The sequence below is a fragment of the Chlorocebus sabaeus genome, chromosome 20, assembly GCF_047675955.1.
Source record: "Chlorocebus sabaeus isolate Y175 chromosome 20, mChlSab1.0.hap1, whole genome shotgun sequence".
Lineage (NCBI taxonomy): Eukaryota > Metazoa > Chordata > Mammalia > Primates > Cercopithecidae > Chlorocebus > Chlorocebus sabaeus.
In genome coordinates, this window is record NC_132923.1 from 81392646 (window position 1) to 81401962 (window position 9317).

The 9317-nt window shown below is 38.1% G+C and overlaps 1 non-coding gene across 1 annotated transcript; it reads right to left on the reverse strand.

Moving 5' to 3' along the window:
* Positions 1–3397: 3397 nt before the first annotated feature.
* Positions 3398–3504, reverse strand: LOC119626288 (U6 spliceosomal RNA). The gene has a single exon (XR_005242476.1). It is a non-coding gene; the product is annotated as a U6 spliceosomal RNA (small nuclear RNA).
* Positions 3505–9317: the final 5813 nt, after the last annotated feature.

Sequence of the window (9317 nt, forward strand, 5' to 3'; positions counted from 1 at the left end):
AAGCACATAATAACATAGGATCTTGGACCATTTTAGATCCAGACCCCTGAGTTATCTAGGGACAACCAGGACAGTACCAAGAATGATAAGACGCTGTCATAAAAGACCCCCAAGAACTTGCAGTTTCTATAGGCAGGAGAGGCCCATGGCAGAAAATTCTTCAATGGCTACCTGGGTTTCTGCTGCCCCTGATGCTGGTGTAATTCAGGCCCCACAGCTCAGAGCATCTGGATTCAAAGATCTCTATTTATTGGTCATATTTCCTATTTTCAGTGCCTTCAAAAGGCCAGACCACAGAGTCCTTGTCAGATGTAGCCCTATGTTTTAGAATCAAGATAGGCAGAAGAATCGATCTACTGGGGACCTTGGGCAAGCCATGTAACCTAGTCCCAGTGTCCTGATTTGTAGAATAAGGATGATAATAGTATTTCCCTTATGGGTTTTTAAGGATAAAATGAGATAAAGTATATAAACCTCATCTTTCAAGCTTCTTTTGCTAACCTTAATCACACCAAGCTTTTTCCTCCCTTCTCATATGTCTTCTCTTGGCTGGAAAGTCCTACCCCAATTTGTTTAGATAGCACCTACTCGTCTTTCAGGTCTCCCCCTGAAATCACTCCTCAGGAGAGCTTCCCTGACACCTCAGACCCAAGTACCTTGCATCACAGAGGCTCATGGTACCCAGAAATTGCTTACATTGTACTCAATGAATTTGAATGTTGAACAGGTCATTACATCTTTGCCAGCCCACTATAAGGACAGAGACTTATCTTATTCAATGCTGTATCTCCAACTAACCCACAGTGGCTGACACATAGCAGATGCTTGGTAAACATCTATTGAATGAATGCATAAAGCAAATAAATAAGAACTCAATGTTTAACAGATATTACCAATACTATATTCTCAGTCTACCACTTACTAGCTACGTGTCTTTGTTGCCTCATCTGTAAAATGGGAAGAATGAATATTCAAAATGACCCTGCAATATAGGTGTTGACTTAATGTCGATAAAATACTTATCTCATAGGAGAGGCCCAACAAGTGATAGTGACTATTGTCATCTTAAGGGCAAAGCAGAACTAGAACCACTGTTTCTGAACCCACAGAGATCCTTTTCCCATGTTTCCAAAGATCAGAAAAATATTGTGTGATCCTCACTCCCACATCACCTAGTGCCTTCAAAAAGACACCTAAAGGGAACACTCTGGCGATGGCTATGCCAGGCATGCTGCCTTGACAACTGTGGCCGTCCTGGCTTGAGGGCTGGGGCAGATGTGCACACTTCTGCTTCTGACTGGAACAGAACGGCAAAGAGGGAATGCTGCCAATGCCTTTGTGCAGATTCATCATTTTCAATGCTCATTCTTCACATATGTTTTCGATCTCACACAAAACATGGACTTCTGGTTTCCATTACCTTTGTTTCATTTCAGAATATAATGTTTTTTATAGCCTGGGGAAGGGAGGGAGAAAGTAAGCAAGCAACTGAGCGTGTGAGCTGATATGATTTTTATTTTTCCATCAGAAGAAAGACGGAAAGAGAAAGCCAAGAAACCAGGGATGGCAGAACTGCTTGGGAGTTGATTGCCCAAGCATTTATTCCCCAAGCATTTATTGAGTCAATCATTGATTCCCCAAGCATTTATTGAGCACCTACTCTGTGCATGCAGAGAGACAGGATAAAACAATGACTAACACATGGTCCCCGCAGTCAAATAATCTGCAATAAGCAGATAAACTGACTCATAGCACAAAATACTAGACAGATTTTTATTCTGGAAGGGAAGAGAAGAAAGCAGGGAAAAGATAAAGGTTAGGAGAAAAAGAAAAAGTGAAGAAAGAATAAAAGGAGGGAAGAAAAGATGGGAGGAAGTGAAGAAAGAAGAAGGGATAGGAAAAAGAAGGGACAGAAAGAAGCTAACATGTATTCATCACTTCCTATGTGCCAGGCACTATGCTAAGAACCATACATCTTGTATTTTATTTAGTCCTCATAACTTCCCTTTAAGGGAAGCCCATTTACCATTTTACAGGTGAGAAAACAGAGGCTTAGGTAATATCCAAGGTCTCAGCTGGTAGCACAGTCTGGAGGTGCGCAGGCCACAGAGCTCCTTGCCTGGCCTCCTCACACAAAGGTGTTACCAACTGGCTCTGCTCTAAAGAAAAAGCCCTCCTTCTTACATGCCTGAGGAGCCCAACACCTGGTTATTCCACTCGCTCCTCAAAAGCCTCCCAGGAACATAGCCAGTTAAAACGGATGGACCTTAGAGATCATCTGATCCAACCCACCTGAGGAGACACACATTCAGAAACAGGTGGAGATTTGCCTGAGGTCTTGTGGAGAATACAGGAGACCTGGGGCCCAGTCCTCCCCACTGGAGCCCATGGGGAAGTCAGCAATGCCAATAGCTAGGGCATTTAATTGCTTCCAGACCAGAGAAGACTGCAGTCCACCCTCCTCACTCCATCCCGTCCTGGCTGAAGCATTCCCAGGTCTGCTGAGCAGGAAGGTTTGTTTTGGCAGAAAGCTGGGTGCTGTCCAGCTCGATAATCATTTGTGTTAACACGCCATTATGTGTGTCGTTAACAGACTTGGCAACTGGGACTTGGCTTTTTCTTCCCTTACATTTTCTTTTCATTTTCCAAAAATAGAAAAATAAAATGCAACTCCCATATATGAATCAGAAAGACCAAGATTCCTAGCCACACAGGTGCTTGCAGACTCTTCCCAGAAGAAGAGGCTTTACCAAAAGCATGTCATTGCCCAGCAAGTATCTCATGGCTTTGTTCTTCAAGGAGGCTCCATCTGACATCATGGCTAGAGTTTGCTCCTCCTGACCAGGGCTCATACATCCAACCTTTCCTACCATGGCACCCAACTGCCCTCTCTGCCAGCCTAGCTCATGGAATGGAAAATGTCAGGGCTGTGGAGTCAAACAGACCTGAGATAAAAGACTGACTCCACCATGTTGTGTCTTTTGATAACTTGATGAAGAGATTTAACCTCTCTGTACCTCAGTTTCCTTATCTGGAAAATGAGGGTAACAATGAAAAATTATATCATTCTTCTCTTTATTTATGCCATGCTTGGCAATTCATCTATTTAAAAATGAGAAAGATAAAGAGGGTTAAGTGATAATGTTGTACTCCTGATATTTAACAGGATTTGAATATTACTCAGAATATAATGATAAATCAGACACAGGCCTTGCCTTCCAAAGGCTTACAGGCTCACAGGGGAGCTCAATATAAAGAAACTTAATTCCTTTATTATTCCACAAATACACTGTAAGCTGTGCTCCCCAAGTCCAAAGTTAACACCCTGGTTCAAGCCACCATGTTCTCTGACCTTGACGACTGCAATTACCTCCTTTCAATATATACGTATGTGTATATATATATGGAACACTTCATGAATTTGCATGTAATACTTTCACAAGGGCCGTGGTAATCTTCTCCGTATCATTCCAATTTTACTATATGTGCTGCCAAAGTAAGCACTGCAATTACCGTCTAACTGGTCTCCAAGTTCCCTCTCTTGCTCGTCCAGTCTGTTCTCAGCAGAGAAGCCAGCATGATTCTTTCAAAACATCAGTCTTATCATACCATGCCCCTGCTCAAAACCTCCCAATGGCTTCCCATTCAACTTAGGGGAAAAAAACCTAAATTCTTTACCTTAGCCTAGAAGGTCTGATGATCTGGGACCTGTCTGTCTCACTGCCCTCCTCACTCATTCTGCTCCAGCCACACCAGTCTGCTAGCTCTTCCATGAGCACACCTAGAATGTTTCCACTTCAGATTCTTTATTGTCTCTCCTAGAATGATGCTTCCCCAGGTATCTGCACAGCTCCTTCCCTTACTTTATTCATGTCTCTGCTCAAATGCCACTTGTCAAAGAGGCACACTATCCAAAATAGCATCCCCATTGCTTACTATGCCCTTACTTTGCTTTAGAGAAAGACTCATCACTTTCTAAATTACATCATATACCTGTTTGCCTGTGTTTAGCCTCTCTCACAAGAAAATAAACATCCAAAGAACAGAAATTTTGGATCACCGCCTTGCATGTGCTATGTACTCAGTAAACATTTATTGGGTGACTGAATTAATGCAGGAATCAACACACACTATGTGCCAAGCTCTACACTAAGCACTGGTGAGACCAACTGGACAGAGTTCTTCCCTCCTAGTCAACGAGGGACTTGACAGAAGGATACTCAGTAGGAACCCCGAAGAGGTACCTGTTCCAGCTGCAGAAGTTCAAACCCAGGGAATCATTTCAAAAGGAAAATATTTTTAAACCATGTGTTAAAGAATGAGTCAGAGTAGCCAGGTAAAGATGGGAAAATTAGGGGGAAGGAGAGGGGATCCTACATAGAGGAGACATTATGAGAAAAAGCATAGAGGAAAGAAAAATATTGGTGTGTTTTGAAGACCATAAACATTTTTGTTTTGCTGGGGCTATGTGTGTGTGAGGGTATTGGGGGTTAGTGCAGAAAAACAAGAGATGAATCTGGACACACGAAAAGGAAGAGATCATGGAAGGACTTCTATCTCAGTTGGGGATATTAGATCTTATCTGCTATAGGAAGTCATTAAAGAAGAGTAACATGGTCAGTTTTACGAAGTTCATTCTGACCAATGGATACCGATTAGATTTGAGGGAGGTCTAGGTGTGAAGTATAGAGATAAGGCAGCTAATAATACAATAACAACAATAAAAATTAGAAGAAAAAAATATTTGCTATCTATAACTACAACCATCTTCTAAAGAGGACAGATCCTATTAAATGAGAGAGGGACCTTTTTGTTCTGCTAAGAATTTCATTGACTTTGATTATACAGATTTGAGGGCAGAAGATATGGAGAGCTGAGTCCTCTGTGTGATAGAAGAAAATAAATCCCAGAGAATATCACTGGAAAAAAAGAGAAGCTAAGGAAAAAGGAGAAGGAAAGAGGAGCCAGCAAAACAATGTGATGCTACTCACTAATCAGGATGAATTTCCAATGAGAAAAATCAAGAAGCAAAGGAGCTTTTAAAATCAGGAGTTTGTATTTATGATTTTAAGCTGTTCGCTAAATAATGGGAGCTCTACTTCATGATATGATGAAATCACTGGTATGAAATTCCTCCCACCATTAAAACAGAACAAACATAAAACTGAACAAAATATAGAAGGCAACAGTTTTCTGGCATTGGACAATAGGCAACACATGACTGTGATCCCTGAAAGGAGATAAGCTTGCAAGGTGAGCCCCACAATTGCCCCAGCTCTCTGGGAATGGTTTCCCTCACTGCAGAGCAGAGAGCTAGAGTCTGAGCAGAGCATAGTAGTTCTGATGAGCTGACCAGGCAGACGCCAGAGTTCACAGCAGCTGGCATGACTACAATCTGTAGGGTACAGCACAAGAGAGGAGTGAACTGCATAGACAGGGGTCCCCAGAAGCCTGTATATGAGTGCCCTATGGAGTCCTTCACTGAGAACGAGGCTATGCCTTCTCAGGGTGAGAGTACACAGGCTTACCACAAGGTAACTACAACAGGATAGATAACAGAACAAAGATGCTAGAAGTTAAGCAGTTCTAGAAGACAGAGGAGATATAGTCCAGCCGGAGCAAAGGCATCTTATTCACACTTCAAACCTCCAACTGAGAAACCAAAATGGTGACAATTTAAGAATAAGAACCACAGACTAGAGTAAGGCATACTTTTGATAAGCATTGTTCAATATAACTTTCTGCGATAATTTTAATGTTATCTGTACTTTCCAAAATGATAACCACTAGCAACAGGTGGCTACTGAGTACTTGAAATATAACTAGTGCAACTAAGAAAATTGTCTTAAACCATTTTATTTAATACAAATTTAAATTGCTACATGTGGCTGCCATATTGTGTAGCACAGCTTTAGATATACCCTAACAAAGCCTAAAACCAGGCCTTCACAAAATTCACAGGGGACACAGACTTTGAGGTTGATCCCATTAAGTTAGAGGAGCATGAGAAAGACATTGGGCTTTACACAGAGCCTGCCTATCAAAGCATAAATATGAGCCTACAGAAATTTAAGGTGATGAGACAGTAATTGAACCCCTTACTGCCCACTAGAATAAAAATTAGCATTTTTTCAGAGGAAAATAACAGAATCAAAAATCTCTATAACATATTACCAATGTTCCGTATAATCAAAAATTACTAGATATGCAAAGAATAGAAAAACATGACTCCTAGTCAAGAAACCAATCCCAAGATATACTAGATGTTGGATATAGCAGACAATTACTATAAAGTAAAAGTTATAAATATGTTTAAATAATTGTGGGAAGATGCTGTTAATAAGTGAACGAATAGGAGATCTAAGCAGAGATACTAAAATTAAAAAGAACTAGGACTGAAATTCATGATAATGAATTTTTTTTAATTGACAGGATCAATGGACTTAACACAAATTGGGGGGCAAAAGTGTAATGAACTTGAAGATAAACCAATAGAAATTAGCCAATCTAAAGAAAATAAAAGAAAAAGATTGGAGAAAAAATGAACAAAATCTCAGGATCTTCAAAACTATGCCAAATGGTCAAAATACATGTAATAGATGACCCATAAGGAGAAGAGAATAAAAATGGGAAAGAAAACATTTGAAAAAATAATAGCTGAAACATTTCCATATTTAGTAAAGATATACATTTATAGATTCAAAATACTCAGTGAACACCAAGTAAGATAAATACAAAGAAAAACACACATAGGTATGTCAGGGTCTAACTATGAAAACAACAATGAGTCTTGAAAATAGTCAGAACACAAAGATATGTTTATACAGATGCTTCTTGACTTATGACAAGGTTATGTCTCAAAAAACCCATCACAAGTTGAAAATATTGTAATTTGAAAATACATTTAATACATCTAAACTACTGAATATCATAGCTTAACCTAACCTACTTTAAACATGCTCAGAACATTTACCTTAGCTTGCAGTTGAGCAAAATCATCTAACACAACAACAGTTTTATAATGAAATGTTGAATATCTTTCAACATTTTTGTTTTTGGAATACTATACGGTATTTATGGAATACTATACTGCAAGTAAAAATAAGATGGTTCTATGGATACTTAGAGTATAATTATGGAATACTATACTTAATTTATGGAATTCTATACTGCAAGTAAAAATAAGATGGTTCTATGGATACTTAGAGTACAGTTTCTACCAAATACATTGCTTTCATACTATTATAAAGTCAAAAGATCGTAAGTCAAACCATCATAAGTCAGGGACTGTCTGCACAGAAAACAATGAAACCTTACCAACCAGAAAGGATTGGGGTTCTATATTTAACCTCCTTAAACAGAATAACTGTCAGCCAAGAATTTTGTATCCAGAAAAACTAAGTTTCGGAAATGAAGGAGAAATAAAGTCATTTTCAGACAAACAAATGCTGACTTTGTCACCACCAGACCAGCCCTACAACTATTGCTAAAAAGAATTCTAAATCTTAAAACAAAAGCTTGACACACACCAGAAGAGAACCTCTTGAAAGCATAAAATTCACAGGTCCTATAAAACAATAACACAATGAAGAAAACGAAGTATCTAGGTAACAATCAACATGATGACTAGAACATTACCTCACATCTGAATATTAACTTTGATCATAAATGGCCTAAATGTTCCACTTAAAAGATCCAGATTGGCAGAATGGATTAAAAAATTACAAATCAAATATCTGCTGTCTTCAAGAGACTTGTCTAACATATAATGATTCATATAAATTCAAAGTAAAGGGATAGAAAAAGATATTCCATGCAAATGGAAACCAGAAGGGAATAGGAGTGGGTATTCTTATATCAGATAAAATGGACTTTAAAGCAACAACAGGTAAAAAAAAAAAAAAAAAAAAAGAAGACAAAGAAGATCATTATAGAATGATAAAAGGATCAATTCAACAAGAAGATATTACAATCCTTAAAATATATGCACCTAACTCTTGAGCTCCTAGATTCATTAATAAAAAAATTACTACTAGATCTAAGAAGTGAGACAGCTAACAACACAATAACAGTGAGGGACGTCAACACTCCATTGAAAGTCCAGACAGATTATCAAGACATAAAGTCAACACAAAAACAATGGACTTAAACTACACTCTAGATCAAATGGACCTAACAGGTATTTACAGAACATTCTACTAAAGAACTGCAGGATATACATTTTTCTCATCAGCACATGGAACATTCACCAGGATAGACTATATAATAGGCCACAAAAGAAGTCTCAATAAATTTTTTTAAATTGAAATAATATCAAGTATCTTCTCAGACCATGGTGTAACAAGACTAAAAATCAACTCCAAAAGGAACCCTCAAAACTATATAAATACATGGAAACTAAACAATCTGTTCCTGGATGATTTTAGGTTAACAATGAAATCAAGATGGAAATTTAAAAATTCTTTGAAATAAATGACAATAGTGACAAAAGTTATCAAAATTTCTGAGATATAGCAAAAGCAGTGCTAAGAGTACAGTTTACAGCATTAAATACTTACATCAAAAAGTCTGAAAGATCACAAATTGACAACCTAATGCCACACCTCAAGGAACTAGAGAAACAAGAACAACCCAAAACCAAAGCTAGCAGAAGAAAAGAAATAATAAATGGGAGTTAAATGATGAGGACACATGGACACATAGAGAGGAACAATATACAGTGGGGCCTTTAAGAAGGTGAAGGGTGGGAGGAGGGAGAGGATCAGGAAAAATAACTAATGGGCACTAGGTTTAATAGGTGGGTGATGAAATAATCTGTACAATAAACCCCCAAGACACAAATTTACCTATGTAACAAACGTGCACTTGTACCCCGAACTTAAAATAAAAGTTAAAAATAAAGAAAAGAAATAGCAAAAATCAGAGCAGAACTAAATGAAATTGAGACCAAAAATATTCAAAGGATCAATGAAACAAAAAGTTGGTTCTTTGAAAAAATAAATGAAAATGGATAGATTAGCTAGATTAACCAAGAAAAGAAGAGAGAAGATTCAAATAAGTTCAGTTAGAAATGAAAATAGAGACACTACAACCAACATCACAGAAATACAAAAGATCATTCAAGACTACTATGAATACCTCTATGCACACAAACTAAAAAATCTAGAGAAAGTGGATAAATTCCTAGATACATACAACCCTGCTAGATTAAATCAGGAAGAACTAGAAATCCTGAACAGATCAGTAACAATCAGTGAGACTGAATCAATAATACAAAAAAAAAAAAATGCTAACGAAACAAAAAGCCCAGGGCCAAA